This window comes from Pinus tabuliformis, chromosome 3_2 (assembly GCF_031772625.1).
Source record: "Pinus tabuliformis cultivar Carrire ecotype Pingquan chromosome 3_2, CPIR1, whole genome shotgun sequence".
Taxonomy (NCBI): domain Eukaryota; kingdom Viridiplantae; phylum Streptophyta; class Pinopsida; order Pinales; family Pinaceae; genus Pinus; species Pinus tabuliformis.
In genome coordinates this window covers 557750635-557764972 of record NC_142302.1, presented here as the reverse complement: position 1 = coordinate 557764972, position 14338 = coordinate 557750635, and the positions used below count along the sequence as shown (strand labels likewise).

Genomic DNA, 14338 nt, shown 5'->3' with positions numbered 1-14338 from the left:
TGGAAAATGGTGCGAGTTCCATAAGAGCTCCACTCACAACACAAGTTAGTGTCGGGCCAAGCAGTCACTGGTGGCTGAGCTAAAGGTTTCAGAATCAGATGCATGTTCCGACACGGAGTCAGAACCCGATAAGGGGTATGAAAAAGGGAAACAGATCATTGATGCAGACCCCAGCGCCACTGTTGCTACCGCAAAGATCCAGAAAAATGAACCCGAAGATCCAGAGGAGGAGGAGCATCTCTTCCACTCCCAGATGTGGGTAAAGGGCTCCCCGATACAGTTCATTATTGATAGCGGGAGTCAAAAGAACCTCATTTCGGCAGAGGTCGTGAAGCGGTTGGGCTTACCGACCACATCACATCCACAACCATACACCATTGGGTGGCTTCACCAAGGACGAGATCTTCGCGTGAGCCAGCAGTGTCGCCTTCCATACAACATCAAGCCCTTCACGGATGAGGTATTGTGTGACATTGCTCCCCTTGAAGTTTGTGATGTATTACTAGGACAACCATACTTGTGGAAGCGACATGCTGTGTATGAATCGAGGCCCCGTGCAGTTATTATTACATTGGGAAATAAGTTGTTCAGGATACCAGAGGTAGCACCACCTGCCGCCCTCTCTTTGATTACTGCAAAACAATGCAGTAAGATCATTTCCAAAACCAGGAAATTTGTTTTCCTGATGATACGCCCTCAAGGAAAGAAGAAGACAGTGGACGCGGCCTCCAAACGGGGCCCCTCTGCACGACAACTACAGATGGACAAGATTGTGGAGGAGTACGAGGACATCTTCACCTCCCCGGCAGGGGTTCCTCTGCACTGTCAAGTCAAGCACTCCATCGATCTAACCCCAGGTGCACCGCTACCCAATGGACCAATTTATCGGCGCTCCGTTCTGGAGAACGATGAAATCAAGAGGCAGATTCAGGAGCTCCTGCAGAAAGTTCACATCCGTCCGAGTTCATCGCCCTGTGGGAGCCCGATCGTGTTGGTACAGAAGAAGGATGGGACGTGGAGACTCTGTATTGACTATCGGGCGCTGAACAAGATCACTGTCCGTAATAGGTACCCGATCCCACGGATTGATGACCTCCTAGACCAACTAAAGGGGGCGAAATATTTCAGCAAGATCGATCTGAAGTCAGGATATCACCAGGTACCAATCGAACCCTCAGATGTGTGGAAGACTGCCTTCAAATCCAAGGAGGGCCTCTTCGAATGGTTGGTCATGCCTTTCGGATTGACGAATGCTCCTGCAACCTTTATGAGGCTAATGGATGACATCTTGCGGCCATTCACCAACTCCTTTGTAGTAGTATACTTGGATGACATTCTGATCTTCAGCCAAAGTTGGGAAGAGCACCTCCACCACATCCGACAGGTTCTCCAAACACTGCGGCAACACAAGCTATGTGCCAATTTGGAGAAATGCACTTTTGGCATGACCGAGGTTCAGTATCTGGGATACATCATTGATGAACAGGGGGTGCATGTCGATCCAGCCAAGGTCCAAGTCATTCGGGATTGGCCCTCTCCAACCACTCTAACAGAGCTACGCAGCTTTCTAGGTCTTGCCAACTTCTACCGCAGGTTTGTGTTGGGGTTTTCTCATATTTCTTGGCACTTGAGTCAAGTCACCAAGGGCGGGGCGAAAGCAAAATTCTTTTGGTCTGAATCTCAACAGAAGGCATTCAGGGAGTTGAAGGATCGCCTCTGCACGGCACCAGTGCTCGCGTTACCAGATTTACAACAACCATTTGAGGTCGAGACAGATGCCTCTGACTATGCTATTGGGGCAGTCCTTACTCAACATGGACATCCAGTGGCATATCACAGTGAAACACTTTCAGACACAGTCCGGAAGTACCCCACTTATGATAAAGAGATGTATTCCATTGTACAGGCCTGCCGACAATGGAAGCATTACATTTTGGGGAAGGAAACGGTCATCCACACAGACCACCGACCTCTGCAGTTCATACAGACCCAAGGGAAATTGCAAAATGATCGCCATCAGAAGTGGTCTACATACCTGCAACAGTTTCACTTGAATATCAAGTACAAAAAGGGCAGCACCAATAATGTTGCAGATTGCCTCAGTCGACCACCGATCATGGCGCTAACCACCGTGCTCAACTCCTGCGGGCACGAGACTTCTGATTGGCCACTTCTCTACAAAAGCGACCCAGAATTCGGCCACACATACCAGACACTCTTGCAGGGTCGGCAGGTTGCAGATTTTCACCTCCAGGATGCCCTATTATGCCACCTCGGTCACCTTGGTGTTCCTTCAAGCGAGCGTGCCAAGATGATTTGGGAAGCACACTACAGTCGGGCTGCTGGGCATTTCGGGGTCGAGAAAACAGTGGCAGTACTGCAAAATTATTTCTATTGGCCGAATCTTCGACAGGATGTTGGGAAGTACATCCGATCATGTACTGCCTGTGCCATTGCCAAACCGACCATTAAGAAGCAAGGCCTCTACACCCCGTTGCCTACCCCTAGTCGACCTTGGGAATCCATCTCCATGGATTACATGTCAGGCCTTCCTTCCACTAAGCATGGAAATGACTGTGTTTTTGTGGTCGTCGACAGGTTCTCAAAGATGGCCATTATGATGGCCTGCAAGAAGAATATCACAGCAGAAGCCACTGCTAAACTCTTCTTTGAACGAGTGTGGGTGCACTTTGGGATCCCACAGTCTATCATCTCAGATCGGGACAGTCGGTTTCTCAGCACATTTTGGTCCAGTCTCTGGTCAATGATGGACACCAAACTCACGAAGTCCACAGCCTTCCATCCTCAAACTGATGGCCAGACAGAGGTTGTCAATAGGATGATTGTGCACATTCTGCGCATGTATAACTCAAAGCATCCACGCACATGGGACGAGAGCCTCCCCTATGTTCAGCATAGCTACAACCGAGCTCTTCACAGCTCCACTGGCCATAGCCCTTTTCAGGTGGGTTTGGGATTCTAGCCACTATGCCCCATTGATGTGGCCATGCCACTTGCAGCTACTCACATGAATTCAGCTCATGTCCAGTCCGAAACAGATAAGGCCACCAGCTTCATTGAGCGCATCCAACATATTCGCCAGCAGGTCCATGAAATTCTTGAGAAATTAAATGCCAAGTACAAGCAGCGACATGATCAACATCGGGTGCCACACAAGTTTTAGGTGGGCGACAAAGTCTGGTTGCATTTGCAAAAGGAACACCTTACTGGAGCCTATCGGAAATTGAGACCACTCCGATATGGTCCTTACACCATTACTAAGGCTATGGGAGACAATGCATTTGAGCTCAGCATTCCCCCATTCCTTGGCCTGCACCCAGTGTTCAATGTGGACCGCCTTCGGCCATACTTTCCACCATTGCTAGACACATCCGACATTGCAGAACAGCTCAAACCCACAGAATTAAATCCAGATTGCATGGAACAAGCTGCAACTGATCGGATCATGGACACACAGATCAAGAACACTCGCCAACAGAATATCCAACTGTATCGAGTTTTCAAAGCAGGCCAACTCCTTCAGCAGGGCAAGTGGCTCACCAGGGAACAAGTTCAGCAGAAGTTTCCTCATCTCATGGAGGATCTCAACGCAATGGGGACCATTGCTTCCTAAGGGGGGAGGAATGATCCAGGTGGATATTGGTGGCCACCTGCCAAGTCCACCTGGACCCCCACCATTGTCTTTCTCGGCATTTTCAGTTTCCTTAATTGTAGCACAACTTACTATTTTTAGCAGTTTTTCGGGTCCTGAACTTCCGGAGCCGTTTTGAGGCCCTAAACGACGTTTTTTGGGAAATCTACCGCAGCGATTTTTCTGATAAAAATCGTCTTTTCTGTCGTAGTCCTCGGAGAGATCTTTCCAACGGGCTATCATGCACGTCAAACGGAGATAGTATGACCAATTCGCGACCCCGGGAAGTTGATGTACCAACTTACCCAAAAACGGGGCCCACAATTTGGCGTTTCATCTTCTAGGGTTAGGTTTTGGAATGTGAAGGGTTTTCTATTGTTTCTCAACAATAAATAGGCCTCCGAGCCTCATTGTAAGACAGTTCAGAGGCATGTAGCCATCACATCTCTTCTCAGAGATAAGCTACCATCGCCCTAGCTAGTTTATTTCCATTTCTATTGTAAGCATATTTGAGTATTTTCCATTAATGAAATGAAGTATTATTTCCGCTGCATCTTTGTGTATATGGTTATCTCTGTAATTTGTTGCGTTCCTGTTTAAATCCGGATCATGTTCAACTTCTGAATTTTTTTCTCCTCCATAGGTCTCTGATTTCCTTGGGCTTGGCCATCCAAGGAGCCTCAGAGCCCTTTTGTATCATTTTTTTTTTCACTTCTTATTCACATGCATCTCTTATTTTTATTTCTTTCTATTTCTGCATTTAGTATTAATGATTTCTTGTTGTAGGATTGGGTTAAATGGTTGATTTAAGTTCTTTTGCAGGATCACAAGAATCATTTCATACTTGGAAAAGATTTGGAAGGTCATATTGATCATTGAGCTACCTGGATTAGATTTCTTATTCCCAAATCTCGATTTCCAAAAATTCTTTGTGGCAAAGAACAATAAATTTCTGCTATTTTTAGAGCATGCTAACGAGCTTCAATCGATTTGGTTCCACTTGCATTAGATCACAAAAAAATTATAGTTCATAACAAAAATTACCCCATTGCGTTTTCACTTGATTAGGTTAGGCATTTCATAGATTTACTAGCTCACTAGTTCTCAAATTTCTAGATTTTCGACTAGTAATTTTCTGCTATTTTTTAGCATGGGTTAACAGAGGTTGGGTCGAACTTGGCCAAGCTTCCAAGTGAAGCCCTTCACACCTTGTAGGTAGGTGTGATCACAGAACTTCAGGCTCGAAAGCAGCACACGCTGAGTGTGATCAGCGAACAAAGGGTGAACAATACGTAGTTGTTCGTCGAGAAGACTTCATCAATTGACACATGGAAGAAGTTGCAGCATAAGAATGAGTACGCCACGGCAGTCAAGGTGAAGAAAGCAAAGGCTTGGTTAACAATACCTCCCCTAGAAATCTAACATACCCGGTGCCTCCGACGCTGCAGAGACTGTGGCTCTGATGACTACAAGGTCACCATGTTAACCACTAGAGAAATTATATCCTTCGCAAGCTACAAGATGAAGGTTTTTCCTATATTTCTATCAACCAAGCTTAGGCTTGGAGGTTAATTAATTAATGCAAGTCTAGGAATAGGATGCATATGCAAATTTATTGAGTGCTCTTGAGTTAGGATTATTTATGACTTTAAGTACTTAGTTATAATTGATCTTATGACAAAGAATACTTAATAATAAATGAAAGACAAATATTAACCACAAGGTAAGTGCTCACATTCAACAGTGCTCAAAAAATATATTTATGAGACCGAGAGATAATTGCTCAAAGTACCAAACAAGAAACAAGATTAATGCTCTTTATGCTAATTTCACCAATATGTCAAAGATAGCATTAACATTCACATGAACAATAAATCCAATGACAATAATAGCTAATAGATTAGAGTATTTATCGACAATATTACTTAAATAATTAACCAAGGTTCTTTAGAGACAATGCAAACAATGCCAATAAGAGATTGCTCAAGAGATAGACAATTTAGATGATTTATGTTCTCAATTAGCAATTCTTTAAGTTATGTTAACTAGGTATCACAATGCTAATGTAAAAGAACAATACATGCCAATTGAACAATGTTTGCCATTCAAGGAGATTATAAATCTTGATATTAGGTGCTTTTATGAGTGAGTTATTGGGTGCACAATTATGATCTTTAGGATTATGAGCTCATAAGAAACTAATGTGTTAGTACTCTTAAGCAATATAACAATCTAAACAATTGTCAAATCACATAAACAATTTAATGTAACCAATTTTTTTCACAATGAGTTATGTTTATCAATGAACCAATGCTAGGAACCTCATGCCACTTATGCTCAATTTTATGACAATAGTAAGTATTTTTCAATTAGAGCACATTATAATGCAAATTTTGAAATGCATATGAGTGCAAAATGCAAATGTGGCAACCCAAATGCTAAACTACTTTTCCAACACAATATTCTCAAAAAATTACGCTCTTTTAGATGTCAATGCCATTGTTATGATTAGACCTTATTATGCTTATGACAGTCATCAAATTTTCATGAAACAAGCCCAAAAGTGAATGCCCAATTGATGCAAGTGACTTAGCAATATGTTAGGAAACTTGTAAATTAATATTTATGCCACTTAGATGGATATTTTACCATTGTTATCAAATGATCAATGTTTCTAGCAAAACAGTGAGGAAGTAAAGGGTTTAGGAAGAAGACCAATAGGCCTCTTGGCCTTGGAGATGAATTGAGAACTTGCCCAAAATTCCTCTAATGGAGTGACTTCCTGCAACCACCAAGTGTTAGAGACAAAGACAAATGATAACCCAATGCAATTACTGAATAGGGCAAGGGAGGAAAGGAAAAGGGATAGAGAGGGTAGAACAAGTCCAAATAGGTTTGTGGCTAGGGCAATGAAGGCATATTAGGCCTACGCTAGGGAAAAGAGAGGCCCTTAAGGCCTGTGGCACCTAGGGCAAGCCTCCTAGAGGTTGTCGCAAAGGAAAAAGAGGAGGACTGTATGGGAGGAGTTGTAATACTCCCATTAGTTGGAGTGACCCAGTGAATAGGGTACATATTGGACTGAATATTTTGGCAGACATGGAACAGGAAATGCAAGTTATAAAGAAGAATCTAAAGGTAGCATAGGATATACGTAAGAGTTATGCAAATCAGCACAGGGCATTAAAGGAGTTTTAGGTTGGGGAGCATGTGTATCTGCGCATCAAGCCCAAGAAGAGCTCTTCGATGATTAGATCATGTGCCAGGTTGGCATCATTGTATTGCAGGCCTTTTGAGATCCTTGAGAGGATTAGACCAGTGGCCTATCGACTTGCACTGCCTCCGACAGTGAAATTCCATGGTGTTTTCTATGTTTCATTGCTTAAGAGGTATATAAAGGATGTTGATCATGTTATTGATTGGTATGTATTGCAGGTGGAGAAAGAAGGAGAATTCTACCCAAAGCCTCATTGCATATTGCAGCGGAAGCATCTCATGCTCAACAACAGAGCCATAGAGCAAGTTAAAGTGCAGTGGAAGCACTTTAGGCCCAAAGAAGCTACATGGGAGATGGTAGATCAGATGCGGGCAATGTATCCTTCTTTGTTTGTCGGTGGAGGCAAAGAAGTTTCGGTATAATGTTTGGTATATGTTTGGAAAATGTTTTGTTGATGTTTTGGCATATGCACATATGTATATGAATGTAAATACCACCATGAGCTAAGTTATAAAGCTCCAATAAGCGGTATGGTTGTTATCTTGTCATGTTGTCGTGATGTTTTTCTTTTGATCAGTTCACTCATTGTAAATACTGCAATGAGCTAATTTATAAAGCTCCATGGGAAATATTTTTTCTTTTCAATGGTTTTGTTGAGGCCTTGGTGTGGTTTAACATAGAGGACGGTGTTCCCCAAGGGGGAGGGGTCTCTAATAGACCTTGTTTAAAAGTTCATGTAATAAAGGCAAAATATGACCACGATTAAGGGACACTTATTCCAAGTTGAATGTTGGGAAAATATATCCTAGTGGGCATCAATGGATGTGATTATGGCTAAGTAAATTGGCAAAGGAAATGGCTAAAGCATTAAAAAGGAAAAAAGGCATTTTTGACACATTTATTTATGAAAAAAGGAAAATAGGAGAAAAGGAAGGTGAAAGGTCACATGTTGCATGTGAGGAGGAAAATGAAGGAAAATAATGGAAAATGAAGAAAATGGAGGCCTAATTGATAAAAAGGCTTATGAGTATCAGTTGCTACCTTTTTTCGATTCAGTTTTGGAGCTCTCTCATTATTCTCTCTCTCTCTAACACTCTTGGACACTGTTAGAGCCTAGATTTACCTCATGCTGAAAAGGTAAGCTTCTAGGTCCACATCAAACCACGCTTAGCCTCGTAGCTAGCCCTACGAGGAGAAGAGAGGGCTCTCTCCGGGTCAATCTCAGTAAAAATATTCGATGGGGTTTGAGATGACTTAAATGGATAATGGATACTGATTTTAGGCTAGTAAATAAATATGAAAGAGGTAATTTAATGAATGACTGAATTTTTCAGGGCTTTATGGGACAAAGGACAACATGAGCTGGGTAATTAAGTCAAAGACACAGAGTATTTCGTGAGGCAAGATAGGAAAGAGGTTTAGCAATCAAATTGAAATAATATGGAGTGGAAGGACTGTTGAGAGTTTGAAAAGGGCATAATAAATGAATCCTTTTCAAACAGAAGAAGACACACAGAGCATGAATGCTTTTCCAAGGCAGAGCAATAAACTGGATTCTACCTTTCTTACTTAAAAACATTCAACTGGAAATGTTTATGAATGAACGGTAAAACATAACAAAATACATATGAAACAGAAAGAAGAGACATATGCTAAACTCATACCACATGAATCTCATGAATCAGAGCTGCATCATTTCATTAATTTCCTTGCCAAACTGTACAGTGAAGCGCTGAGTTTTTCTTCCACACCTTTCCCAGAACTCAGACCCTTTACAAATGATTCTCAATACAATAAATAGACTCAAATGTTGAAAACAGATCGACCAAAATAAGGAATTGTTTAATCATCATTAACAAACAAAAGTTGAAGAGCCAACCATTTGTTCTGAAAGGGAGCAGCGTTCAATATGAAATCTGTTTGATGACCAATGAGTAGGTAGAACCTGTAGCGCAGACCTTCTGAATCGCAACTGAAAACAAAAATAGACCATCCAATCCTATTTCTCTGCTATGGTAGATGTCTTCGTTTTAAATTTAGGCATTCGGTCTTTGACTGTTCGCTTTCCTTTTTGCCATTTGAATAAAAACTAATTCTTAATAAAAATGGTTTTGAACTAAGATTTTGCCTTTAATAAAGGGGAAATCGTATTGTCAATGAACGATCCCAGCTGCAATTTCTCCCTTTAAACATACACAACATAAATATGAGGTCAAAAACTGATTCCATAGAGAGTTTTGGGTGCCATCGTCTTTCACGAGATATTCTGATCATCAGATCACCAAGAATTGCTTCAATGGGAGGTCTTGCAGGTTGTTTCCTTCCTAGAGGAAAATTCCAAAACGAATCTGAATGCTCAAAAACAAATATGTAGAACAAAATGACAGAAATTAAGACCATTGTGAGCAGTAACAGATATATCTCCCAATCTTTCCAATCTCTTTTGCAAGGAATTGGATTAACTCTTGCGGCCCATTCAGGTGATACTGACAATAAAGCTCTTCCATTAGAGGCAAATTCTATTGATGTGATAACCGCACCAGGGTGAGCTCTTTTAATAGAATGCTGCACTTGCATTTTTCGCACATCAACTATAGAGATATCTCCCTTGGTGCTTCCTATAGAAAGGAATTTTCCATTCCGACTGATGCCAAATGCAGTGATCGGATTGTCCAGAAACTTCTTCCCTCCTAACTTTCTCCATGTAGTAATGTCCCAGACTGCAATTCTTGATTTTCCACCTGAATTAGACTGTAGTTAATTGCCTTTTGTTACAATGCAGAAAAGGAATGGCTTGGTTCCATCTCGAGAAAATCTACAAAAGTCAATACTCTCACCCTGATCACGTGTTAAAGTAGCTAATGGTGCAGCCTTTATGATGTCCCATACTCTTGCAGGGCCGTCATTTGATGTTGAAGCAAGAAAAGCCGAGTCCAGGCTGAAATCTAAGTCTTTAAATGAACTGTGGGTTTTTGGTTGACCAAGTAAAACTTGCAAGTTGGGCCATTCAAAGATGCGAAGGTGTCCATCCTCTCCTCCAGTAGCAAGCTTCGATCCATTAGCACTAAATGCAAGGCACTTTTGAGGTCCTATCTCTTGCATAGGAGACAAAACCATATCCGATATGTTCAGTTTTGAATTTCCATCCAATTCGAAAAACCTGCTTGGAGCAGAAGAAATGAAATTGTTTTGATTTTTATTGAAGCTGTGATAAATTTTTGTCTTTGAGGCTTTGTGCGCCGCACACAAGCCCAGTGTGCCACGTCACCTGGATGTGCCTCGCCAGAGGAAAAATGCACTGTGGAAAATGCTTATGTGCGTCGCGTCGTGCCTATGCACCGCGCCTGCTCCCAATGCGCCGCACACACAACTACAATGCACAGTCCCAGTTTCAAACCATGATTTTGTTCCTCCACATTTATACTCGACTTTCTGTGATGTCTTTGGCACGCAAATTGGTTGTAAAAATAATGGAATTACCTCATATAATTGAGAACTTGATTTTTGCTTCGTACAAACCCATTTTTGTAAAGTTTTGGCTTCAGCTCTTTTCACATTTTAAAACAAACTTTGTTCCTTTGTTTCCTCTGACTTTTGAACTTGAATGATGAAACTTTTTGTCAAATTTTGCAGGGATGACTGATTTTGAATACGGCAAAGGATGACCAGGGCTGCGCCTGGAGATTTTGACAACTGGAAACTTGAAAAATGTACATGACATTTATTACAAAGAACAAAATGACGACTGTCTTCAAAATAGGGTTTTGAAGACAAGTCACGATCAAGCAATATAACAACGAAATTTTGCGATGAAAACTTATTCTGATCCTCCCTCTGGCCTGCTAGCATTAAACCCTAGACCTAATGACTAAAATAACTCTTTGCTGACCTAGACATCAAACAGGACTGTAAATGACCTTAAAATTGATTTGATGAACAGACCTGAGCCAACAGGATAAGGCATGAGGGGTAATGAGTGACAAGGCCCTTCCATCAGATTATGGCATGCCCCTAATGGAATGCAACTGAGTGAATCGAGCAAGACACCTAAAAGTGAAATGCAAAAAGAGAAATGATCGTTGATGGAGGGATGTAAAGACTGACTCTAACAGACACAAAGTTTTCTTATAGCATTTTAGATTTGGAGAAAATAAGGAAAAGCAAGCAAAGGGAAGGAAGGAAAGCAAAGATAAAGCAAGGAAGAGTAAGATCAAGTAACTTCAATAGGAATACTTGCAAGTAACATATTGCATGTGTGATTTCCTAGCTGGTTTTGACATGCATGAATTTTTGGTTCTCTCGCTGTCGATGGCATGGTTTTGTCGAGTTATGACTGTGGTTTTCAACCTTGCCTTGCCTTTTTCTAGATAATCATGGTGTGATGGGATTATTTCTCAGTTTTGAGCTTTGGAATTTCCGGATGGTTTCGGAATCCAGGGCAGAGGTGGTCTCAGGAAAATTCCCAAAGACCTAGGAATCCCTTGACCAGTTTTGGTGGGATACACAGTAAAGCCTGAGGGCGGAGTCTTGGTTTAGGGGCTAGTGATCTGGTGTGGATTGCGGTAAATCCTAAGAGATTGGTGTCTCAGTTAAGGGCCTAGTGATCCAGTGTGGATTGCGATAAAGCCTGAGAGACAAGGAGACAAAAACTTCCTTAAGGATAGTCGTGGAGTTTGGATGCATTGCAAGCTCGATTTGGTTTTGTGATCTCGATGTCGATTTTGGTGAGATCACAGTTTGGTGAGGGTGGAGTTGGTTTAACCTTTCGATTCCATTGGTTGTTTTTGGATTGGTTTATCCATGAGATCCCACATTCATGCTTGGAATATGGCATGGGGGTTGACTTTTCCTATGCTTAATGAAAGCTAAGTTCTCTTTCTTTTGTACTTATTAATATGTGGCTTTAATGGTTGTTATCTCATTGTTATTTACATGGTTAATGTTGGCTTTAAGCATGGTTATATGATTGGTTATTGTTATGGTTATTTCATGTATTTACTTGTAATTGAAATGATAATGGATGCAAGGCCTAATTGATGTCAAAGTAGTTAAAGGAAGAGGGTGGTGATCCTTCGTATTAAGCCTCATATGAGTTATCACTTGTTTATGCTTTGTCTTGTATTCATTTCTCAGAGATTGAATTGATGACAAATGTTTGACAAAATGTCAGTCTTGGTTAGGGATGGTCAGGCCTAGTCCTGGAGTCAGTTCTGATTTGTAATTCTTGTGGTCATATAATTTATGAATTTTGAAAGTGTCACTCAGTTTTGGGAAGTGACCTAAGCTCCGGGCCTGAAAAAGTGGCTCAAATCCGAAAGACACAGGCACAACACTGGGCAGAAAAGTCCTTGGATGCATGCATACCAATGTGGTGGGAACGTCTAGAGCCTTTTGGATGCATGATTGTCCATATCAAGGGAGCGCCTGGGGATTTAATGGTCTTGTTAGCTCTGCTACATTTTGCAACATTTGATGGATAAGATCAGGTTAAGCAGTGCTGGTTTTGGTTGTATAAGGCTTGCAACAGTTTTTCCTGCTTCCTCCTTTATTTTTCCCTTTTCTCCATAAAACCCTTCTACCCTTGTTTTACACCTACAGTTAGTGTAAAAGCCGTGTTATGTCAGCCCCAGGTGCTGGGTTTAAATGTTATAAAACCCCGATAGTGTGACCTCGCACCATAACTCTCCTTTCCTTATCACTCCGTTTATACTCGTTAACTCCCCATTCCTCCGTTTTATGCTAAATTTTCTTACAAACCCATATTCCCCAAACTCCCGGGCGCAAGGTCTAAATCCACATGACTATATCCATTTAGCCGCGCGCTGTCGCTGTCTCTGTCACATCATCCCCAAAACGTGCGCATTCACCCACCACCGTCCGATCATTTCTCGCAGATCCAACGGTATCTGCTGCTCCTGCCGCCGCAACCTGCTCATCCGTTAGTCAGTGGGGAAGGCGGTTTCCCACCGGACCTGCCTGCCACGCGTCATAACCTGACGGGATCGCTCCATCACGTACGAAAACCACCACAGCTTCCGAAGCGGTGCGGGGAAACCGCTTACCGCCCATCCTGTACGTCCTCCCGCTCGTTAACCTGCGCTCATCTCCGCCACCCGATAGCCGTTGGATCATTCCCGCCGCGATCCAACGACCATTGTTCATCCATTCCCATTTGCTCCCGATAGCCCTCTCAGATCCAATCTCCACCGTCCGTCTGAGCTATCCGATGGCTGATACTCATTCTCAGACCCTCGTGCATTTGCCATATGGTTTCGGTGTTTTCGGCCTGTCCTGTGTGCGCGAAGGAGAAAGCAAGCGATCATTCACCAAATACTCTCCGCAGTTAATATTTCAGCTACCACATTCAAAGAACAACACGACCAAGGACGAGAAGGATAGCCTCAATCAGATAAACATGACATTTACCTGTTCAAGAAGGACATCAAAGTACCAGAAAGGCCGATTTTGTTCATTTAAACACTCATTTTGCAGCAGAAACCCATATCTAATTGTAAATGTGGTTGGTGGTCAGTTATGACCCCCTCCATGCATAGGTTAACAGAAATTTTTTGTATCCAACCTCCATATATACCCACAAAGAAGATGTAATGAGGTTGATGAATATATTTTTGGTGTAAACTTCAACTTCTGGAGACTGCAACTATTGTGACACCTGCAACTTCTGCTCTTCATTTCCAGCTAATACAAGCTTCTATTGCTGTTGATTGCTCACTTTCCACTTCTTCTTCTTCTTTGTTCCAGGCTGTGCCTGTATGCATTTTTCATTTGCTCTTGATGCTTAAAAGTAGAGGGGCTGTCATCCCACCTCTCTGCTAGAATCTAGTTAGTATTATCAAATATGTATGCAGGTTTCTGTTGTTTTAATGCCAGAGAGTTGTCATCCTGTCTGTGCATTAGAGAATAGATTTACAGACCTTTTAACCGGTTGCAGCTGGCCATCACAGGGTCCTGTGCAACTGCTGGTGTGATTAGTATTCCCCATCATCACATTTTCTTTTAAAATGTGAGTAATTGGTGGTCTAAAGCCTTGTAGTCTGGGGGTGTTCATCCATGTCTGGGGTAAAGCAGAATAGAAGTGGTTATGTGGCTTGAATATACAAAATTTCTTTCATTCATCCACCATTTTCCAACATTTTATGTTGAGTTTGTAATGTTCCTGAGCATCTCTGAGATACAACCTAGGAGAGTTTCTTGGGGTGATAACATTAATTGGCACCATTGCCGGGGAGAGGAGAATTGAAGCTCAGCTTCCCTGGGAGAACGACACAGTTTCAAGATTTGATGATAGACAAGGTTTGAACACAGTTTCTGGTTGTAATCATCTATCTGGCGACTCCACTGGGGGAAGACCATCCTTTGGCGACTCCACATTGAAGTTCTGGCTTAGTTTGTGAGACATGCTCGAAGAAATCCTCAGAAATCACCAGCTGAACCAGTGCCTGACCCCGAGA

At 42.2% G+C, this 14338-nt stretch overlaps 1 pseudogene; it reads right to left on the bottom strand.

Moving 5' to 3' along the window:
- Positions 1 to 8996: 8996 nt before the first annotated feature.
- Positions 8997 to 12802, bottom strand: LOC149181742 (SEC12-like protein 1 pseudogene; annotated as a pseudogene).
- Between the last annotated feature and the right edge of the window lie 1536 nt (positions 12803 to 14338).